The sequence below is a fragment of the Anoplopoma fimbria genome, chromosome 2, assembly GCF_027596085.1.
Source record: "Anoplopoma fimbria isolate UVic2021 breed Golden Eagle Sablefish chromosome 2, Afim_UVic_2022, whole genome shotgun sequence".
Lineage (NCBI taxonomy): Eukaryota > Metazoa > Chordata > Actinopteri > Perciformes > Anoplopomatidae > Anoplopoma > Anoplopoma fimbria.
This window is the reverse complement of record NC_072450.1, coordinates 1,499,735-1,524,432: the sequence shown is the minus strand read 5'-3', so window position 1 is coordinate 1,524,432 and position 24,698 is coordinate 1,499,735. Positions and strand designations below refer to the sequence as shown.

The window sequence follows — 24,698 nt, the reverse complement described above, 5'->3', positions numbered from 1 at the left end:
TGCGATGTTCTGCAGGCCGGGTCACTCACATCTGCTGGTGCTTTCATCATCTCTGAGAGACGGCCGGGGTTATTTTTAGAAGTTCTGCATTCAGCGAATATTTCTCAACTAGGACGAGATTCCTCCCTGAGAAAAGCATCTTTCCATTTCTCTCTGTTTATACATAAAGTATGTGCACATTGCATTCATACAGTATGAGGTCGTTTATACCGGTATCAGAAACGAATCACATGCAGCCTGAAATGCTGGATCGTTATCATGTCATTCATCAGCTCATTAAGGCTTCACAGGAACAATCACAACACTTTCAGTCGCTGCAAACCAGAACTGCACATCTGTGGTTAAACAACCTCTTGTATCCTATTTTCCCCCTGTTAACAGCTAGTTAATGTTAGCTAACATTATAATGCGTTCAAGCTCTGCTCAGTTAAAACGACTATTGGGCAAAGTATAATTAAACCTTTATTGCTATGTGTTGAAATGTAATCTTGTAAAAAAAAAATAGAAACTTGTATGAATCAAGTTCTTAAAAGATGTTTTTACAGCGATAAAAAAAAGATAATGGAGAAGAACATTAACATTTCTTGATGAAAGCGGATAGACCAAAAGAAAACACATCACATATGACGGTGGATTTTCAAAGACTCCCTCCTTATTCTGATATTGCTGTTTGACATCACTTCACAATAGAACAAATACATAAAAAGGTCTTCCTCATAGCACTTATCCTATTCGTAGTAGTTTGTAGCACTTATTGTATTCATATTAGTCTGTTGCAATTATTGTTTTCGTAGTAATTTGCCTCTGCACTATACTTTTGCTCTGGTTTATGCTTTAAGATGCTTGTTTAAGAAAGGAGATGCACTTATGACTTCTGGTGACTAGTAGTTCTCTTGAATACCTATGTTGAATACACTTCCTGTAAGTCGCTTTGGATAAAAGCGTCTGCTAAATGACTGTAATGTAATGTAATGTAATGTAATGTCTTTCTTGAGGCATTTATTAGTTTTGGAATTTGGAAAAAATGGAAAAAACTGACTAAATGAATGATGTGAAGAGGCTTTATGATGCACCTGATGCTGATAAGTTGATCGACTGTCTTGGTGAAAAGTTAAAATACTTTAAAGCTGAATGTATTTAGTTTTTCTTTCGTTCCCTCCCTCCTCTTGTACATTCCTCTGGTCTGCCTTTAAAAACCCATGCGACGCTCATCGTCATGCAGCGAGCAGACAGTGGAGTCATTGTGAGCCGCGGTGTGTCGGCGGTCGGCGGTGGCGTTGACGCCTACACACCGACTCAAAACTGCACATTCCTCCCAACGCCAGACGGAAACCATGGAGACAACAGCGAGTCACAAACAACACTCTCTTCTCTTGTCATCCCTTTTTTTTTTCTCACAAATTGAAATCTGCTGGCCTTGGCTGCAGAACGGATCCTCCATCAGTCCGTCTGCTCTGAAGTTTCCTCCAGCAAGATATGAAATCAACTAACCAGATGGAGGAGTCACTGTCCATTAAAGTGACCTCTGACCTCTGATGTGACCTCATACATTCAAAAAAATCACCTTAAACCAGGCGCCAAGTGAAGTCAAAGCTTCATGTGTTAAAGCTGCATTTTCTCTAGTGTCCATCAGGGGGCGACTCCTCTGGTTGTATAGAAGTCTATGAGAAAATGACTCACTTTTAGATGCTTCCTTTGAAACATGTCTAGAGTTTGCATGTTTGTCTCATGTCTGCATGGATTTCTAGTGAATGCTCAACAGAAAAAAAAAATGGTGGGTGAAGTGGAAACTCTGAGTAAGTCATTTCTGTGTGAACAGTCCTTATCAACGTGTAACATGGGGCTTAAAAAGGTAAACACCGGAATGACCTCGTCACGTTCTGTTTGGTAGGAAGATGTCTCGAAAATAGTCGTGGAGCAGACGACAATGGAAAAAGTGGTTCTGATAATATTATCGGTTATATTTTAAGTTTGTGTGAACATGAGATACAAGTTTAGAGATTCAAACAAGCTGGTTGGTGGTCTGAAACGGAGAAGGAAAAGCTTCATGTCTTAAAGCTGCGTTCTCTCTGCTGTCCACCAGGGGGCGACTCCTCTGGTTGTATAGAAGTCTATGAGAAAATGACTCTACTTCTCTCTTGATTTATTCCCTCAGTAAACATTGTAAACATGAGTTTATGGTCTCAATCTCTAGTTTCAAGTCTTCTTCAATACAGCATGATGTTCATTTAGTAAATGATGCTCCATTTAGAGTCAAACAGACCATAAAGCAGGGGATGCTTTAGGGCGGGGCTTCACACTGATTGACAGGTGGACAGCAGAGACGTATACGGCGTCTCTACGTCACTCCTCCTCACTCCATATATGGTCACTTCCTGTTCACTGGTTGATAAAACACCAACGTAAACATCACAAACATCTATTAGCGGATCGTTCTCGTCCTTTTTGACAGACTTTCTCTGTTAAATCTTTCACAAAACGTCTCCATCTTGTTCAGCAAACGATGAATGAAATGATTGAGGCTGTGAAGGGGAGAAGAAAAAGGGGGGAAGGTTTTAGCTTTTGTCTCCCAAAACAAAAGAGGGGGGAGGGTAGAGTGACGATGGAGAGAGAGAGAGAGAGAGAGAGAGAGAGAGAGAGAGGATGTAAGAGACTCAGCCTGTCCATCAACAGAAGTGTGTGTGAATAAGAGGGGAAGCTAAAAATAGTGAGAGTGTCTCTGAAGACATCACGGAGGAATCACCTCTGCAGCCTCCGGGCAGAGAAACTGTGTGTGTGTGTGTGTGTGTGTGTGTGTGTGTGTGTGTGTGTGTGTGTGTGTGTGTGTGTGTGTGTGTGTGTGTGTGTGTGTGTGTGTGTGTGTGGGTGTGTGTGTGTGTGAAGGGAGGCTCTCTGCGTATTGTGTGCGTTTCCATACAGCTTGATGTGAATGTGAATGTGTTTTTTGATTTCCCCTCAACGCACTCAGAGATGTGAAGTACATTAAAGGAGGAGAGGCTCCGAGGTAGAACAAGAGACATAGTAGAAAACAAGTATTATAAATAAGTAAATAAGTAAGAAAAACAGTAGAAAATATTAAATAAGTAAAATACTATATATAGAGACAGAATAATGATTGTATAACAGCGATCACGTGAGGGTTTAGCTCTGTCCACCTGTCAAATCATCGAGTGTTTAAGGACATTTTGAACCCTTTATGAATACTTTCCATAAGTCCACATTTCTGCAGACTTTGCCTGAAAGAATTACCCACAATTCATAGCAATGTGACGTTAAAACGCCGGGTTACCAGTGGAAGCATGGAGACGTAAGAAAAATGTAAGCAAAGAGGACAAAGAAACAGTTTTCAGCCTGGAATATTACATTTAAACAGAAACATTATTATAGATTAATATAGAGACTTTATTACACGGTTGGTTTATTCATCAACTATTTATTATCGTTTTGTTATTATATAAATCACATCTCATCTCGTGAGGGAAGAGCCTGGAAATCGTTCAAATCAGAGAGGAAAATCTATAAAATAAATATCTACGATTGTACATGATATTCCGTTGCCATGGTAACGTGAGATGTTTCAGCAAAGTGCCGTCTCATTTGTATTTAAACCATTTCAACCTCTCAGACATTTACCAGGTGACCTGAGGGTTCAGGGTTTAAGGCTTTAAGGGGGGACACTGGGATCCCCCCGTGTTTTTCCAGGATCACTACTGCAACCAGATCGTTTGGAGCAAAGTTCCTCTGATTGTTTACCCCGCTGTCATCAGTAAAGAAAGGATCGGACATCGTTCCTCTTTATTTAACAGGATACGATCTTTATGTTTTCACCGTTAAAACCAGAACTTCTGTTACGTAACGTAAGGTAGTTTCACACGGGACGAGAACAGCTGTCTCCTGGGTGAAAGTCCTGTGTTTGTTCAGGCTGTTCTCATACAGTGTTTGTAGCTTTACCTACGGAAAATGAACATGTCGCGAAATAGATTTGTGTGTGATCCACATAGTCATGAACGAGGAAGTATGAAGACCACGAAAAACACAAACACTGACCGATGTTTGATCCCCGTGTGAAACGAGAAGTCAACGTTGATTTATTTGTTACGTGATTTATTTGTTTTTAATCCAAACCACGATCTTTTTGTAAACCTAATAAAGTAGTTTCATGGCTGAACCTAACTGAGTTGTTTCCTGTGAAGACGGAAGTTTATTCTGAAAATACTTTATTCATGTAACGAGCGGAAATGGACACGTGTTTCTGGACTTTCATAGGAACATGCATAAAAGAATAAAAAGACAAAGTATTGGTTGCCAATTTGTCCAACTGGTTGTCAATGGCAACCCTTTATTGTGGAGCGCTACACAGACTCCGTTAGAGACTCGCTGTTGAACACAGCGGAGCGTCTGCTTTTGATTCCATGCTGACATCAAACATTTATCTATAAGATACCTTCAGAGCTGATCTGAGGTCAGTTCAGGTCTGAATATTCTCTCAGGAGAAACTCCGTCTCTTCACTTTCATCGCTCCCTCGGAGCAGGACTTCCTCTCTGCTGGCACCGAGCCAGAGTCTGTAACTGATCCTGGCCGGTGTGTGTGTGTGTGTGTGTGTGTGTGTGTGTGTGTGTGTGTGTGTGTGTACATGTACGTGCATGCTTAAGTGAGTGCTGTCAAATCGATTGACACTCTGTAAAGCTCCCTGGCTGACGGACTGGGTTTCAGCTGAACATGCTGTGTGTGTGTGTGTGTGTGTGTGTGTGTGTGTGTGTGTGTGTGTGTGTGTGTGTGTGTGTGTGTACACGGTAGCTGAATGCTGGACTCTGAGCAGCTGTTGGACTGAGCAGGTCTGTTTGGCCTCGGGGAGATGCAGAGTGACAACACACACTCTGCATCATCAGCCTCTGAGGTGTGTGTGTGTGTGTGTGTGTGTGTGTGTGTGTGTGTGTGTGTGTGTGTGTGTGTGTGTGTTTGTGTGTGTGTGTGTGTGTGTGAATCTTTTTACCGTCTGCTGCGTAACAGGAAGTTCTCTGCGCTGGTGGACTGAAGGATTATGGGTAGATGTGCATTTTACAGATCTATAAATAAACAAATACACATTTCAATCAGCAGACAGTTCAGATGTTTCGACACAAACATTTCCACATTCTTTAAGAGGGAAGTAAACCTCCCTCCATCCTCCCCCTCCTCACACCTTCCTCCCTCTCGTCTCGCAGCCAATCAGAGCTCAGCGTCTGGCAGACAGGCAGTAGGCCTGTATTTGGGTCAACGACAGCAGGATGCAGAGTCAGCGAAGTGAGCCACAAAGCTGCTGGTGGAGAACTAAACGGCTTAGTGAGTCAAAACACAGCCAGAGACTGGGAGGAGACTGGGAGGAAACAGTTAATGTGAGGCGATGGCGGTTTGATCCGTTTGGTTACGGAGAGAAGACTGTAGGAGTTCCTTTAAGGAAGAGTATTTTGATATACTTATACCTGGGTCTGCTTGCAGTACTTATTAAGTATATTTTAGTTTTTGATGTAAATGATGTGACGTCATGTTCAAATACTTCCAAAAGTTTCAGGACCGAAGCATCAGGTTTTGTTGCCCCAGAGATAAAAAAAGAAAGAAATCCACCAGAGAAGTGGAAACATATTCAACTTTCTGCACCTCAATCAGAAAAAATACACCAGACGTGAGAAAGCGTGAGACGTTCTGATTGGCTGTTCAGCTAAAGCGAATCAGTGGCACAAGAAAAGAAACAGACGTGAGGAGAGCGACTAAAGTCAAGAGGGCGAAACACAAAAGGAGTTCATCTTTAATGGCTTCAGGTCTTCATGTTTCTCTCTTTGAATGATGAATACAGACTATCGCCACCTGCTGGTGTGGAGAGTTATTTCCTCTCACACAGAACAACGTGTTAGTTGTGTTCAAGTTTAACTTTTTGTCCGAGACACAGGCGACGTGAAACGTAGCTGCTAGTTCTTTGATGTTGGTTTGAAAAAATAAAAATGGACAAAAAGCAGATGTAAAGCTAACATCTGGTTTGGAAGGATTCTTACTCATCTGTAGAAAAATAGCAGCGTTATATTGTTCTCTTTCCATTTTTCTCTAGTTTTTTAATCTGCGGAAACTCACTCCGACTGTTGATACCTACTGTAGGAACAGCAAATCTGCCTGTAAACGAGTTAAAACAGTTGTTTATCATATGCAATTTTAATAAATATACATTTCGGGTACTTTGTGAGTTAAACTCTTGACTGTCTGTCTTTGTTTTTACTCGTGATGATGAACGAGTTTTGTGTTTAAGCGGAAATTTAAGCAAGGCTCAAAAAGACGAGAAACATGTTGAGTGGATAAAGGAAATTTTATGTTTCTGTCTGCTATTCTGCTAATCTACCAGGAGAACACGGTAATAATTGATTCATTTATCTTATTAAATTACTGTTAAACTTGTTGCAGGAAATGAGAAACAGAGTTCTGGTTTCTTTGTTGTTTTATACATGAAACTGTTCAGTTGTCTTCTAGTTTTCAGTGTTCTTAGAGGGGACACGAATAAAAGTTAACTTGAGTTTTAAATGAACAGACATTTTATTTAAACGGCTCAGCGGAGCTCAGACATGACCCAAACCATCCAGCTGGATCAGAACATTCACCACGATGGAAAAACAAATTACAGAGAGACACCCAGGGTCTTGTAACAGTGTTTGATTACACCAGGAGAGATGAAAGTGATGATGAAGGTGATGATGAAGGAGGTTTCTCTGCCTTTTTCCACGTCGTGCTGGAGGTGAAACGACTGATGAGATGCAGGATTTGTCCCGCAGCGAATCTCCCATTAACTCCAGCGAACCCTCCAGAGCCTTCGTCATCATCATCGTCATCATCATCATCGGTGGAAGTGGAGGTCGCTCGAGTGTCGTAGCTTTGTTAGTGAATCGCTGTGCTGCTTTCCTGAGAGAGGCATCGGCGCTCATTAACAGCCCAGGTCTGACGGGCGAGTCGAGTCGGGTCGGAGTCATGTTGGAAATTAATTTGCACAGGAAGTGTTGAGTTATGAGCCCGAGAGAGAGAGAGAGAGAGAGAGAGACAGAAAGAGAGACAGAAAGAGAGAGACAGAGAGTGAGAAAGAGAGAGAGAGAACGAGGCTCTCTGGAGGAGGTGAAGACTCAGAGACTAATCATAAACCTCTAGAATCTTTGCTGCAGGCTGAATATTTCTCCGGGTTACATGTCAGCCGAGTGTGTTGGTTTATCTTTAATAAGTTCAAATGTCCAGTTATGACTCCTCCTGTTTAGCATCGTTATGAAATGAACTCTTCTGCCCCGTTGAGATGATTTCAGGGTTTACTTTTATGAACCTCCTCCTCAGTGAGTCTCTGAGAGGAGAGCCGGTCCGCCGCCGGCCGTCAAACAACAACGGATTTGATTTTTCTTTGTCAGATCTGAGTTAGAAATATGACGCTAATATAAAAACAGAGATCCCAGGGCGATGTTCGCAAGGTCAAGAACTCAATCTGAGATGAAATTGAAATGTGCAGATGTTAGAGGGAGTTGTGGTTTGTGACAGAATACAGCTCAAGGTTTGTTATTGAAATTCATATGATAGATGATGGCTCTGTATGACTTTTTTGTTCTGTACCTACCACAATATTAAAGTAAGAAACATCTGGGCCTGTATTCTGAATAGGAAATACATGCTCACTAAAAGGTAGTGATCTGTACCTCTGATAATGAGGAGAGCTCCAGAGGTGGTCTATCCTGTTAAAGACCATCAGTCTGAGCGATGAGAGATCATTTAGGATCAATGAGCTTATTAAAAAACAAAAGCTGGGATCAGTTTCGTGGTTGAGTTTGTGCAATGACGAATGTTGTCTCTCTAAAGAAACAAATCAAACTTCAGTCTTACAGCGACTCTGCTCAACGGTCCTGAATGAGAGTAGAAGTTCAATGACGGATATCTGCATAAAGATACTGCTGATTTCTTGTATTTGTCGTACATTAGTGAGGCTTCAGGGCGCTTTCATAAGACGACATTTAGTCCATTGTAATCGGACTCTGGAGCGGTTATTTTGGGCAGTAACACTATCTGGTTTAGACAGAAACAAATGGACCACTTCTATTGTTGTTTGATTACATCCATACATCCATTATCTTTAATCGCAACTACTTTGGACAGGAACACACCTTTTAGAGTCATCAATTAACCTTAATTACATGTCTTTGGGACTATCTGGTTTGGGCCAAAAGAGGACAGGACTTGAACTTCTGCAGAAGTAGGATGTTTCTGTTGACATCTGAGGCCAAAGAGAACATCAGGAACAAGTCTTAATAAAGTCCACGAAAATATAATTAATTATCATATGCTGTTCTATTAGATAAATTGATGAGACATGGATGTAAACCAACACCTGAGTGGTTGGTGGAGCGATACGAACATAATTGAACAATGAAAGTGAGTCTCCGGTATTTATTTACAGCCTTTTCTCACCGTCTTTACTCCTCCGACGTTGGTGGTTTTTCTCTCACACTGTAAATGAAGCAGATTGAAAAGCATCGGCACAGAAAAAAGAGCCAGAAATGAGTTCCATTGTTCGTGGTGTTGCAGTACAGAATTAGTATCAAGGGGTAATTGAAATGTGATTGGCCGCCAGTGTGATGGAGCTGGAAGAGGCCGAGCTGGAAATAATTACCAGCTGGATGGAGAACTATTCCACAGATTTCACACAGACGTTTTAATGAAAACCAGAAATCAAACATATGGGGAAAAAACGGCCTGTTCCACCTCGCCGAGGGAGGTATGAAGGATTCAAATTGAAAATCAGCAACTCATTAGTGTTGTTGAATTCAAAGTGGCGTCATGCTGAGCGGAGGAGCGAAACACGTCTACCTGTTTGTGGAGGGAAGGATTTTAAAACAGGCGGCCATGACGGTTCTTCCTCTGTGAGACTCCTTCATTAGAAAAGTCTGTGGTCCTCAGCCAGCTGCTGGTTCATCAGGCTGCTGACGGGAGCTTCTCCTTGTCTGGTGGACACAAGGATGGAAGACGATCTGATGATAAAATGTTAAAGGTTTAAAGGACAAAATCTTCAAATCAGATCCTTAATGTTAGAAACTCTACAAACCTGGAAGAGAAACAAGAACCCAGAGCTGGAGAATACGATACACGTATATATACAATACGATATATTGCGATATGTCACATGTTTTCTTTCTTATTGTGTCAATGACTCTCTTAAATTACATGTAGACGCCATAAACATCATATGCAATAAAATGCATTAAGTCATTCAGTCACTATGGCTGGGTCTTTCCCATTAATGTCCCATTCCTTCAGGTTCAGTTTTCCTGCAGAATTTTGTTTTACTTTCTACTACATTTATATTCAATAAAGATATATTACTTATCTGTATTATTAACTACAGAACTGATAAGGAACCATAACACGTTAATTATGAACGTCTCTAGAGATGATGTTCTGCGGTGATGAACTGTGAAGGCATTAAAAGAAGTGTTGGTAGTTTATCAGTTGTAGAGTAGCAGGTTTATACAGTTTATACATCAGCTTGAAATAAATAATGAGAACAAACAGTATAACATCTAAAAATCATCCTCCTAAAAAAAAACTATAAAAGGAGTCCACATGGTCAGAGTCTGGTTGGGCAGTTATTGGGTCTAAAGGATCAGAGGGTGAACAGGTACAGAGGAGAGGAAAGGAAAGCTAACAAACATTTCAATATTTATCTTTAGAATTCTCTAAAAATCTGAGGGATTCTTATTGGAATAAATATGTGACTGTGTTCAAACAATGTGCAACCAACAGAACTAATGCTTCAGTCAACAGGCCTCAAACACCGTGCCTTAGAAACTGAAACCCAGTCTGCTGATATTTAGTATTTTTCTACAGTCGACAAATCCCGTTAAGACTCAAACCAACAGTGAATGTTTCTAAAAGTATCCTGGTGTCTCAAAGAGCTCCATTAAAACTGTTAATCCCACTACAAACACTCACTAGAGCACAAAAAGTGGATTCATCCGCCGCTGAAAATAGTCCCCAACAATTGTTTTTGCTTCTTTCAACTTTAACATTCATCAGATGTGAAAGTGTTTGAATCTTCCCCTCCACTCTCTCTCTCTTTCTTAATTACTGCTTCCTCAGTCCTGTTAGTTACATAAAGACTGAACTCATTAAAGTGAAGAGCTGGAAGTTTCATCGTTCTCTCGTCTTGACAAGATGTCTCCTCTGATGGCAGCGATGCAGACTCGTGGTCATTAAAGTGGACTTCACAGAGCTCCGTGTCTCTGCAGAGTCCTCTGATGAAGTCCTGGTGGTGTTTCGTTTGGATGTTCTGTTCGTTCAGGACTCTTTCACAACGTCTGAGAGGGTTTGTTTGTATCATATGAAGCTAATATGACAATATGGCTGAAGTTTGAAGCTGGAGTTTGTAAAGCACCAACAATAGCAAATAGTTTCTTGCCGTTATTAGTACTCTTAGTTCTATTAGTCCCCTCTCTCAATAAATGATGTATGAATGACACCACAATTTCAGTCACTAAGCGTGCAATTAGAACGCTTGCTTTTTGTGTCATTTTACGCCATGTAGTCTGCAAGACTACTGTCTATAAGAAGTGGACGTAGTCATGGTGACGTCTCTCATTGGTTTGTGGACATTTTGAAGCCGTGAGTTCGGCGATATGGCCAACGCCATCTTGGTTTACGTAGACGTCTCTGGTGTCGACCTGTCAATCAGTGTGTAGCCCCGCCCTAAAGCATCCCCTGCTTTATGGTCTGTTTGACTCTAAATGGAGCATCATTTACTAAATGAACATCATGCTGTATTGAAGAAGACTTGAAACTAGAGATTGAGACCATAAACTCATGTTTACAATGTTTACTGAGGGAATAAATCAAGAGAGAAGTAGAGTCATTTTCTCATAGACTTCTATACAACCAGAGGAGTCGCCCCCTGGTGGACAGGAGAGAGAATGCAGCTTTAACACATGAAGCTTTGACTTCCTGGAGGTTGCGATTTGATTTAACTGTGGAGGATGACGTGGGGGCTTTATTTACTGACAGCCTGTTTCTCCAACATTAAACTGTCGTGTCTTTGTTCTCCAGAGATGATCTGTAGATGTTTGTATACAGTATATGCAAGACACTGTGAGTCACTGGTTGTTTCCCAGTAGGTTGGACACGTGGGATGTTTCTGTTGTCTTCGTTCTCACAAAGTGATGAAGTGTTTCGACTCAGGCGGGAAATAAAACGCCGATATTTTCTCTGTGTGTTGACGTCTCTTTGCTGTAGTTGGTGTTCTGTTGTTGATTAGAGATGGCATCCAGCGGGACTTCCTCCTCTGATACGAGTCGGTTGTGCACGAAGCCTTTCCCTCTCTCTCTGCCTCTCCCTCTGGAGGCCTGACCCGGTTCCTCTGCCTCCCTCGTCTCCCTCTCCTCCCCCGTTCTCTCCTCGCTGATGGAGGCAAAAGGAGGCACAGAGAGGAGGAGCTGATCACCTCATTAACGGAGACAGAAAGAGGAGAAGGAGGGAAATCATGTTCAGTGTATTCATTGTGATAGAGAAGTGTGGGGGGAGGTTTGGGGGGGAGGAGGGGGAGGCCGACCTTGACACACATCCTCTTGTTTCCGTGGATGAGCAGTGTGTGTTTATGTGGAGCACAATGAGAGCTATTCAAACGCTCACGCTGCAGAGAGCTGATTGGACGTCGCAGCCGAGCGTCTCCATCATCTGTTTCCTGGTAGATTTCTGTGCCGAGAGCTAACCATTGGTCTCTTCTTCTCTCTCTCTCTCTCTCTCTCTCTTCATGCTCGCCTCTGATTGGACGGCTGCTTCCTGCGCTGGAACGTGCTGAATTGATAAACAGGTGAGAACATCGTTACGTCATCTTTCTTTGAGATTAAGGAAGTGAAGATGGTCCTGGTTCACTGGTAGTAATACAGTATTCATATGCTGTGACATCGTGGTTCATTCACCATCACAAAGTCTCCGTTGGTCCTCTGGACTTCTTATATCTGAGACCAAACTGTACTCAGAGTATCAGGTCTGTTAGGGTTTAGACTCTGTGTCTAATAACTGAGTGGATTTTTCCGTCTCTGGCTTTGTGGTGCGTCATCATCATCATCATCATCATCATCATCAGGAGAAATGACGCAGGCTGTAAACTGTGTTCTGCAGGAATAAATCCTGTGTTCTTTCCTCCTCGTTAGTTCTGCTGCTGATTTGTTCTGGTTTGTGGGTAATTATCCTTGGAACGATATTTTGAGTCTGATAGACTTCACGTTGTACGGATTCATGGTTGGATTATGAGACTATGAGTTGCTGGACACAGACACGTTAAAGACCCCACAACGTTTCCTAGATATGTATGAGCAGAACACACAGACTGTTTGGTGGTTTTGATGCTTTTTTGTTGTCGTTTTGCAAGTTGTTTTGTGACTCTTTGTAGCTGTTTTGTGTGATTTTCAGTGTAACTTTACATACCTGATATCACGTTACATACACAACATTTTTTTTTGTGGTTTTTATGGTTTTATCATTCGGCAACTCAGGTTTATTTATTTACAAAATAAACTCACAATCCTTTGCAGCAATATGAACAATTCAGGCTTGGCAAAAAATATATACCTCAAATGAATTTCAATACATTCTAAAGCACATGTTTAGGAAAGTCCTTATTAAAAAAGCAATTAAAATAGCTGATTGACAGATAAGGAACACCCCCTCCAACTCTACCATACTTGGCGCCCTGGGAAACCTTTTCAAGAACTATATATTTAAAATGTTTATTATTATTATTTTACTGAATATTGTAGAAAAGGCGTTGATGAGACTGAAGTGCCTCCGGCCACAAAACACTCTTCTGTCCACTCCCGTACGCTCATTCACTGCAAATAAAACATGTTGATTAAAAGAACTCGGCTGTCCAACAAAACCTTGATTATTTCTAATCCAATATTTCTCCACTGATGTGGAACGGCTAGTCGGACAGCAGAACAGCCCGGATGCTTAATTCATGGCATGAAATCAATGTACGCGGTGGTAAAGCGGCAGCGGCAGGTGATCGATGTCACGGATCAGCAGGGAGCTCTGGACTCACGTGATTGGCTGGAACAAAGGGTGGATATCTTTATGTTTGATACGAGGTTAGCTGTTAGCTGTTAGCTGTTAGCGTGTGAGGGTCCTCTGTGTTCGGCTTTAAAGGATGTAAACAGACTTCATCTTCAGAGGCAGCAGGTCGGATTCAGACCTGAGAGGTTGATTCTCATCAATCAGGTCCAACGTCTGCAGATGAAACTCCATCAGAGCCCCGCTGAGCTGACCTCAGGTCTGCTGAGTGACGAGCTCTTCTCCTCCCAAAGCTCTTTGTTCGGAACGCTTCTTCTTCTTCTGATGATCTCCTCAATGTTTCTAAACTCAGGAGTTTCAAGGAGCATTAAAAAACACAGCAGGTTTTTATGTTTAGAGCTGTGAAGAGTGATTACTTTCATTAATCTGCTGATTATTTTCTAGATTTATTCTTTGATATATAAAATAGTGAAACATGTCTTTCCCAGTTTCGCAAAGTCCAAGTCAATTTATTTAAATATCACTTTAATATGATCTAAAATAAGGAAAAGCAGCTCCTGGCTCCTTCAGTAACGTTTCTGATTTTAAACAGGCTTGTACCTTTTGACTTCAAAAACCAAATATTTTCAGACAGTTTGTCTGAGAGAAACAAGCTTAGAAATTGTGTTTGATTTCAACTCAAACCAGATTTCATTTTTTAGTTTAGAGGCTCTGATTTAAATTTTGTTTCATATTTATCCTTATTTTCTACCTAAGATCTTCCTCGTTCTTCGGGTTTTTGTTCATTTTGTAGAAAGAAATAAGTTTCATGAAATCTTCACTCCAAAGTGTGGTTCACGTTTGTCATTTGCAGAACCTTCATCATTTCAAGCCTTAATTATAAAAATAAATGTTTTCTCTCTGTGAGTAGAAAGTCACTCCGTCATGTTAACAGAACTCATCTGGTTCAGGGTTCTCCGTCTGAACGTCACGGCGTCTTTGTTTGGTTTAAAGGATCCGTCTGTGTTTCCTTCTTGGAGTTTCCTTTGAGTTAACGTTTGCTAGTTATCTCCTCACAAGGTAAGATCTTATCTGAGGATTCCTGAGCGTCTGAAGAGGATCAGACGACTTTGAGAGCCGTTTGATCAGCAGACGTTCTTGTGGTTCTTGTGGTTCTTGTGGTTCTTGTTGTTCTTGTTGTTCTTGTTGTTCTTGTTGTTCCTGGTTACAGTCGCCTGTTCAGACTTCATTCAATCCTCGCTGGTGGAGTGAGAAGAAACGAGTGTAACTAAAAATGAGCTTCTATTCATAGCTCAATTAGCTGGTAGTTTCTGTCTGCTTCCTGCTCTCCTTCCACTCAAAGCCTGCAGCGTTTTTAATATGTTGGAGTTCTGGTAGAGAAGAGGAGGAAAGACGTTCTATTGGATCCACTCGGCTTCCCCGAGCGCCGCTTGATGAAAAAACAGTGAACCGACGAAGAGGAGAGGAAGATATCTGTGATGCTGATGGACTCTACTAAAGCTTTGTTTGATTTGTGTTGATAGAACGTCTTCACTTATTCATCTTTCTCTTGCTTTTGTTTATTTTATTTTTTTAAATATTTATCCTTTATTGAACCAGAAAGGTCCCATTGAGATACAATATCTCTTCTGTCCAGTGGCCGTATTCACAAACATTGAAACATTTTAATGGCATCATTTAAAGCCTAGCTAGAGTCCTAGTTTAGGAGCGAAAAAGGAAACTTCTCAGAGACCTTAGTGAGGAGATGTGGTTGATCCTGTTTCATTATTTTAAAGAGGTGTGATTTTTTTACGATCAATAAAAGAAAAAGAGAAATGCACACTCTTGTTGATGATGGCCAAACAATGGACAGTATAAACAGACCTAACCATAGATTGTGTTAAATTAATACAATTTGAACATCTCTGTTGAATAAATTGTAAGATGTTCTTTAAAATTAGCCGGCAGAATGTTAAAAAATCACTTGTGCATTAGTTTATTCACATGCTGAATGTTGTATTTATCTGCTTACGTTCATATGCCATGCTGGTAATTTGATTATTAATCTTTTTGATATTAATGAAGAAAAGTGGCCCCATCTTTATAAGTATAAGTAGCAGGTACATTTGTAATCCAGCGAACACTTTCATCTGTAATGAGATCCATCCACACTCGTCTTTAGCGTTTCATTAAGTCAAATTCACTTCACAGCCTGCTTCACTTTATCTGCACTTGGATTCATTTGGTTTGTCTCCAGTTAACACTGAGAACATTTCAAAGCTGGATCATCTCACATGTATATCACGTATCACCTCTGATCCATTTGACTCTCAACCCATCTGAAGTCCTCTGTTAGTGGTGTGTTTTAAAGACGTGAGGAGTGATTGGAAGCAGACCCGACACTGAGAACGTTGTGTGTCACATGGAGGTGTGATGAGGTGTGGGACTGATGAAGGTCACCAAACAAACAGCCGACCCGTCAGCTTTAATTAACCAACGACTCCTGTTTCCTCCGTCGTGTTGTGACGGCGGCGTTCTGCGTTCACACTCTCCTCCTCTGAGAGGAAACACGTCCAAACACGACATTTATCCTCCAGACTCTCCTCACATCACGGCAGAAGGTCTCTGCCTTTGTTCAGGGAGTTTCCTGGAAACTTCTGTTCCCCCTCAGTATTAATGTCACTTAGAGAAGCTGAAGGACAAAACACAAAGCAGAGGAGCAGCTGTTTCTGTCAACATAACAGATCCTCTAGAGTCAGCAGACAGTTTTTACTCCGGCGCTGAATGTCTTCATAAAGTGAACAAAACGCTCACCAGACTCTGGATGTCTCATCCTGCAGAGATGAGCGACAGAATCAGTCGACTAAACTTTACCTCTGGTGAATCTTTTTAAATGGAAATCATCACTTTTAGATGCTTCCTCTGAAACATGTCTAGAGTTTGCATGTTTGTCATAAACATTGTAAACATGAGTTTATGGTCTCAATCTCTAGTTTCAAGTCTTCTTCAATACAGCATGATGTTCATTTAGTAAATGATGCTCCATTTAGAGTCAAACAGACCATAAAGCAGGGGATGCTTTAGGGCGGGGCTACACACTGATTGACAGGTCGACACCACGGCGTTGTCCGGTCTTTAGTTACAACTAATCCAAACAGAGATGGTCGACATCTCTCTTTTGTTGAATTTGTGTGTGTAAAAAGTGGCACTGAAACAGGAAATGTTTTTGATAAGCAGTTTAAAAGATGGACGGTTGAATGGATGAGTAATAGTTCTGCCTTTCGGTTGTTAGAATGAAAGACAGATCTCACACATCTACAGCATTTATTTCATTTGACAGAGAGAGTGGTGTCTTTCATTCTCTGTGGTTATTTTTCCATTAATGCCAACTTCTTAGAGCCTTCCAGCTGGTTCTGTTAATCCATTCAACCCGCTCACTCTGAGCCTCTGCTCAGCCCTTCATTTAATTAGTTTGTTCTTATTAATTTACACTACAAGAGAACAAAAAGCTTCTCTTAATGACTCAAATGAGGCGTTAAAAAAATACCTTCAAGGCCTCGTTTTTACTTGTTTTGAATTTAATGAATATCAGAAACACGGGAGTTTCCTTGATGATTTAATGACACAGTTGGTTTATTTCAGAGCACATTTTTGTGTTGAGTGTCATGAAATCTTCTTCAGAACTCGTCTTAATCTCAATCAGAAACAAAACACAAAGTCAGAGTTGTTGTGTTCAGAGTCTTTGGCTTTTTTTTAAATGTTGAATTAATGAAGCTGTATTGTGAAAGGCAGAGAGGGAACGCTCATGGGAGGCTCGAGGAGGAACAGAGTCTGTAGAGTTCAGGAGTTCTGGAGTTTATTGATCTGGTTCAGCAGAGAGCAGCAAGCTGATTGAAGAGAGAGAAAAAAATCAATGAAACCGAGATGTTGAGTCTTTTTCCACTGGTCACACAATTTCTTTAATTTGACCTCCGAAACATTTGCTTTGGATTGTTTTTGTCCTTCTGTGGAGCTCAGATCTCACTGCTGTCAATCAAACTGTGTGAACGTTGACTCTTTAATTTAAAGGTAATGACCAGAGCTCAAAGTCAGATGCCTTTTGGTTTAATTGATCAATAATTTAGCAGGAAACACTGATAAATTAAAAAAACATGCAGTTGGGATGGGAGGATTGTCAGCTTTTCTTTTCTAAAAATGAAAATCTTGATCTTTTTTGACATTTAATGGAAGATATTTGTTGATTGGTACAAAACAGATAATGAAAATCATTGTAGCAGCTCGAGATGCTTCCCATCAATGTTTCTGACTGCTGGGTAGCTGGACTTCTGGGTAAAAAGGATGTTGCGTTACCTTGACAACCAGTAAATGTCATCAAACCTTTTCATGTAAAAAAACACTAACTCTACTTCCCTTAATGTCACTCCATTGTTCCTTCAAAGGAACATGACCTTGCAACACAATACATGAAGTACATGCGTACATATTTAAAATAGATAACACAATAATAAAAACGCCCAAAAGGGTTTGAAACGGTAAATTTCATCCAAATTTGTTATCACACGTTTTCAATTTGTGCGTTAAAAAAACATATCGAGAACGTGAGAAACCGTAAGTAAGAAAAACCTCAACAATCTTAATTTTTAATGCTTGTTTGAGTTGGAAAAGTTTGCATTTTGAAAAAAGAAGTATGTAGAAAAGTTGATGGAAACAGATATTTTTGAATGCACGTCAATGTCACAATATCTGCTTCTTCTTCTGAGGATAAAACACTTTGTCCTGCTGCAGCTAACTTTTTACATGTCGACGCTTCCAAAATAAACACCACAAAATAAAGAATGCAGCAGAATTTCTGTCACATTCTCTCAAATACATTTTCATGAAGGTAAATGTTGGAAACACCAACTGATTCACGATTTATTTTTTAACACTAGCGTTAAACTTATGCAAACGTTCCATAAAAACATTATTGTTGGTATCAATACACATGTAGGCTGCACCGTTTGCAGAATTTATATCTTCTTTTATTTCGTTTCTATGTTTTAATGTTCTTTGTCCGTCAGATGTGTGAAACACCAATAAAGAAAAGGGCAATGTGAAAGATGTGTTAAACTCTAAAAGCTTTCATGAACTGAGTTATGTCGTAATGAGGCAGGAAGAAACAAAGTGGCTGGTTCTTTATGTGGAAATGTCAGAGATTATTACTTGTTCTCTAGTTTTCAGCTACATAATGATTCTAATAACTGAGGAGCACAATGAAAAATGCCAAACAAAGTGCTGTTATGATTGAATCAGACTCATTCTGGTGTCAGAGGTGTCGTTCTGAGAACAGAAAAGATAACGGGAGTCATTCTTCTAGCTCTTATTGGCCGATGGAGCTTTAACATACAATTTAAATATCTTCTGTTCCTCAGAGGGGCCGTTTATGGAAACATGAATGTAACATATAATAAATCATATCTGAGTTTCCTTTGTTTGCTGAGTTCAAAGTCATGTTTAGAAGTTGATTCACGACTTTGTTGTTGTTTGATTTCTTTCTCATGATCACATTTCTTTTAATAATTAATTAACACAGATAAATCACTTCACACAGGAACATTTCCCTCCTCTTCCTCTGGACTCACCTCAAAATAACCCTTTACTGTTTTTTGGTGGAGTTTTTCTTCGTGTACCGTTTCCTTAGTGACCATATAAACTAACCCGATATAGAGGAAGTCACAGACTCACTGATGCTTTTCAGTAGCAACTAACAGGAGCAGTGATGTAGTAACGTTACGAAACACATACATGAAGTAAATAAGTAAAATGTAACATCTCAATTCTTCATCCACTCACTCTTCATCAGCACATTTTCTGCAACCAGTGTAGCACTAAAGCATGGTGGAATTAGCATCTAGCTGACAGCTGGCTAATTAGCTAACGTCACGCTTTAATGATACGCAACAACAGCGTCTCACTGCACAACGCCTCAGAGAAATACAAGCTAACTAGCTAACTAGCTAACCATCCGTCTCCGGAAGCTTTGTGTGTTTTTTTCCGGCGATTTGCGACATTTTTCGTCCCAACTGACGTTTTTGTTCAATCGCCATTTTTCTTTTGACTCGTCAAATGACCACGGAAACACTTCAATGTCCGTTCTACTTCTGTTCTATTTCTATTGTTCAGCCTCTAGAAGACTTTTACTCAGTATTTAGGACTTCTTCGTTTTATTTCCCGCTCTGAACTTTCTGTTTCCTCAGAGGATGATCCTCTCCTTCCATCCTTCATCAAACCTCTAACGTCCCTCTCATGACTCGTAGCGTTGAATGCTCTACAGAGCTTCCTGCTTTCATTGTGTCGTGTTGAGCGGTCGTATCCGTCCTCGAGCTGCTCTGACAACAAGATCAATGACTCCCGGTGAATGTCGCCCAGGAACTCTTTGGGTTCCTCACTGGAGACATGAAAGAGCCCCGAGGCCGCCATATATCGGCCCAAACACCCCCCGCTGCTCATGGATCTGCTTGTTCCACAGCGAGACCCCCGCTGGGAAATCACCTCTTCAAATAGCGAGACACTCATCTCCTGTGAAATATATAAATATATATATATATATATATCTATATATAGAGATATATGCAGCGGCGGGTAATGAAGAGGTGCATATGCGCGGTGGCATTTCCCTCTGTACGCTGAGCAGACCTTCAGTACAAAGTAAAACATTCTCCCCTGGCGGTGCAGCTTTGATGGAGATGGATGGAGGCGTTGTAGCCGTAATAAGATAAAAAGGTGCTGCGTGTTGACATTTTACATCAGGTGATTTCTCACCAGGAAATAATGAAAAAGACACTCGGGAGTTGGAGAGTTCGAGGCGATTGCATTTTTATCCGCATGGTTTATGATCTGTAAAGTGACAAATAACGTACAGAAAGGAGAGTTAAAGAAAGTCAGACCTGCAACATGAAAATACTGATGTTGTAGTATTTTAAAGTATGTTTATTCATGATCTTTCCAAATGTTTTTGCTTTATATATAGTGTTAAATATTGGTCTTACCAATGGCTCAACAAACAAAACAATTTTTACATTTTCATGCAAAACATTTTATTCTGAAAAAGACAATATTCTCAAGCAAGTACTTTTTTGCGTAACCATAACGAAACTATTAAATGTAAAATGTTAAAATTCAAATATGTTTAACTCATATCAAAGATATGTTTTGACCAAACGAACAGACTGTGCTCTTGTTTTTTACATTAAAGACATTTCACCTGACCTGTTCATTGAGGTCAGTCATTGATGAAGGTGCAATAGCTAAAGTTTATTGATTATGGATATATTACCTTAAAAGATTTCTCCAAAGAACTCTAAAAGGTTCTATTCAAGTCAAAATTATTATATTCATATATAAATCTATGTCTGATGTTTTTTTTGTTTCAGGTCTGGTGAAGTTGGGAATCCACTGTGTGACGTGTCAGAAAGTCGCCATAAAGATCGTCAACAGAGAAAAGCTCAGCGAGTCGGTTCTAATGAAGGTAAGACGCTGTGTGTGTGTGTGTGTGTGTGTGTGTGTGTGTGTGTGTGTGTGTGTGTGTGTGTGTGTGTGTGTGTGTGTGTGTGTGTGTGTGTGTGTGTGTGTGTGTGTGTGTGTGTGTGTGTGTGTGTGTGTGTGTGTTGGTGCTTCCGGCTGTGAATTCTGATCTTCAGATGATTAGATTTATTCTTCATAACTAAAGTGAATAATTCAATTTTCATGGTTGTTCTTAATATCAAAGCCAATATTCTATAATTTGTTATCCACATTTATTTACCAGGGAAAGTGCACATTAATCAACATTTCAGTTTCCGCTTCAATATAAATGTGCCAGAGTTGATTAAGAGTACATTTTTGTCGGGCAGGTTATTACAATTTAGTGGCCTAAATAATATCAGTAAAACAACTATAGTACAAGTAAATACTATACAATACAATGAAATACATGAATACATTACAGTTTCAGTATAAATCAGATGAAAACACTCAAACCAACAATGTGTTAAACCATCTCTCAGTTCTCTCTGACTTCATGTCTCTGTCTCTCAGCTCCGACCTCATCGGTTCTGACTGAAGATATAAACTTTTACATATTTGTGAGTTTCATTTCTAAAAAAAGTCTCAGTAATTTCCCTAAATGTTTGAAAGGTGTGCAGCTATTTAGTGAAATGACTGAGACTTTCAGAATCACAGAACATATCATTTCTTAGAGACACCGTTTGCACCCACAAGAGCATGAAAATAGACCAGAATGCTTTGCAGGTCCAGAGCAGGTGTTTGGTTCCTCTCTCTATTATTACAGCTGTCACCACTTCTCTGCCCACCTCCACCTCCAACTAACAGCTGGATGAGTCACAGGTGGAGGAAGTCAGCTTCCACCGAGGTCCACTGGTGTCAGTGTGTGATGCTGAAGAAACACTCAGGAGACTGAGAACTTTTATTGTCTAAAAAACATCAAACTCTTCATGCCTAGACATTACTATGGTACCTTTGTTGCCTTAACATATCCGAGTTATTTCGTTGTCTAAACTAAACCAACAACTTTTGATTCCTAAACATAACTATAGCGCTTGTATTGTCTAAAAATAAACATATACATTTGTTGCCTTAACATAACGAGGTACATTAGATAACCAAAGTTCTTTGTAAACATAACTAAGTAAGATAAGATAAGATAAGATAAGATAATCTATTATTAGTCCCACAGCGGGGAAATCTGCAGGATTACAGCAGCAGAGTGAACATGCAAACAAATAAGAGACATAAGTAGAAAAATCAAGATCAAAACAAGTATAATGAATAAGTAATCACACGGTAAAAATAAATATTTTTATTTTCTCTAATTTCAGAGTAATTTTAAGCCAAACTATGATGTTTTTTTTACTGAATCTAACAGTAAAAAGCAGTATTTTTGTAGCTTTTTTGTTTTGTTTAAATGTACAACATTCACCTCATCTTTAAAATGTGTAAACCAGCGACCGTAATCCTGAAGAAAATATGTTTCCCTCGAAAAATGATTGATATTGCAGTTCTTTTTGAATGGGAACAAAATTTAGTTGGTTGCTTTTTGTTCTACCTAGTTTAATTAAATTACATTTGAACTTTTCAGTTGAGGGTTAACATTAATTAGAAGGTTAACTAACAATTAGCTGACATGTTATTTATTTAATATCATGCATATACCTTATGTTGATGTGCTCTTGATGAAGAAACAGAGAATGTTAAAGTGCAAGAGAAGAGATTGTAGAGATTTATTTATTTGCACAACAAAATAAAGCTGCAGAAAAACACAAAAAACTAAAGAAAAGAAGCTAATTCTGCAGGTTAAATTTAAAATACCCGTCAGGGTTTATAGGAATAAATATAATATAATCAACAAAAGCAAAAAAAAACAAGCAAACGTAAAAACAAAAAGGAAGAAATGAGTAAGAAACTTAGCAGTTAACACGTTTTATGTGGTTACGCTAAGAGTTTAACTAAAAGGCCGACGGAGGAGAGTCTGGATGTTCTTTTCCCTCACTGATGGTGTCATGGTGTCATGAAAACACAGCTCACGGGTTTATTGTCATATTATCACGTTCATTTCCGTCACATAATCGTCCTGTTGTGTTTCTAACGAGCTCTGAGCGGAGGAGACGGAGGAGACGGAGGAGGCAGATGCTCCTCTTCTCCTCTCCAGTTTTTACCTCTGTCTGGGGATGGGGGTGGGGGGGGGTTGGGGTTCCCTCTAATCTCTCCCGCCTCGGTCTTATTTTAGAAGATGCCAAGGCCCTGTTGTCGTGGCAACAGGCAGCGACTGGCGTGAGTTATGGCCGTTGTTCTCACACAATGAAGTCTCTCCAGCCTCCTGGAAATGAAATGGGAATAAAAATAACCAAAAAGCAGAAGGGAGATCTGGAGGAGATGCATGTTTTAAACATGATAACCCCCCCGCCCTGCTTCAGATGGCATTTTAAGGAGACCCCATTTTGTTTGACATTTCCAGAGCTGCAGGTTTCACTTTCTTCTGTTTCCTCTTTTATCACAAACTTTGTGCAGCGTTGGATGTTTTTTCTTTTGAGGTTTTTTGCATGTGAATGTTCACATTTACATTTCCCTCTTGTTCTATTGTTACACATGGAACCTTCTTAAAGGAACAACCAGAAAACATTTCCATATAAATACATTTCTTCATCCCTGACTGGAACAGTTTAGACACAATAGTTGAAGCTTTTTTCCGTTGGCTGCACTAAACTCTAAGTAACACTAGAAGTAATCTCTATAAACAGACATCTGCATATGAATAAAGCATCTGTCAGCTATGGGATAAGATCTTTGTATCAGAAGTGTTCTGGTATCATCACGACTGATTTCCCTGTTTTATTCTGATTCACACGGTCCTGATTAGTTTTACTGATTTGTTTCAATATTGATTCTATTATGTATGTTTCAGTTACAATAGCCAAACAATATTGATTTGATATGAAAGAGATTCTCAGAGATTTAAGGCTGTAGATTGAACAAGGAACCTTCTAACTTGGTGCAAATGGAAAATATTAATGTTTACATAATTTTTTTGCCTAAAGCAGTTAAAGTAATGTACACATGTGTTTCTATTAGTATATCTGAAATGCAAATCTGCCTTTGAGCTTGACCCTCCCCCACTTTACTCCCATGTTACGCATTTCAGACAAGAGTAAATGAAGAAAACAAGTAAACAATAGTACTACAAAAGCAGTACTATTGTTGCCTGAACATGACCAAAAACATTTGTTGACTAATCATAACCAAGTACTTTTAGTTGACTAAACATAAATAAGTACTTTGTTGTCTAAATGTAACCAAGTATTTTTCTTAATGAAACATAACCAAGTACTTTTAGATGACTAAACATAACCAAGTACTTTTTGTGAGCGTGTACTTGTATGTGAATGGGTGAATGTGTATTCAAAGCGCTTCATAAATCCAGCTTCTATAAACTCAAATGTCACCAAACAAGAATCCAGAGCAGGAACACGTCTCTCTGTTTGATTAACGTTTAAAAATACCTCCTGAATTATTTCCATGTGTGATCTCAGACGCTCGGCGTGCTGATGACGTCGGCCATGTTGTCATCTCCTCTCACCCGTGTGAACATCATCCTCTGAACCTCCGTCTCCAACAGACATGTCATGTGATAATGTGAAGATATTTATGCAAAACATGCTAACGTCCGACCTCGTGTCTACATGCTTCACACTCTCACCGTGTGTGTGTGTGTGTGTTGGGTTCCTGGTGAGATGAGCAGCCTGACATTTACATCACCTCCTCAGAGATCAACACCTCACAGCGTTACCTCGCCCGGCAACCAGATGTCAAAGCAGAGTCTCATTAGAGGAGCCTGAGCTGCTAGCGTTAGCCGCTAACAGACAGAGGAGAGTCAAGGACTCGTTTAGTACAGTTCATCAGTCCGTGTGTGTGTGTGTGTGTGTGTGTGTGTGTGTGTGTGTGTGTGTGTGTGTGTGTGTGTGTGTGTGTGTGTGTGTGATTAAATCTCTTTTTCCAGTTGAAGTGCAGCAGATTGTGTGTTTAGTTTCCTCAGAGGTCGAAGCTGAAGCTCTCACGTCTGACCGACTCGTTTCATCTCCTCAACGACTCGCTGCTCGTGTTAATGTTGTCAATGCCGACTTAACTCTGTGTGTGT

At 40.0% G+C, this 24,698-nt stretch overlaps 1 pseudogene; it reads left to right on the top strand.

Annotated features, from left to right (window-relative positions):
• The window catches only part of LOC129106573 (serine/threonine-protein kinase BRSK2-like), a 109,597-nt pseudogene that overhangs the window by 41,689 nt on the left and 43,210 nt on the right, over positions 1 to 24,698 (top strand).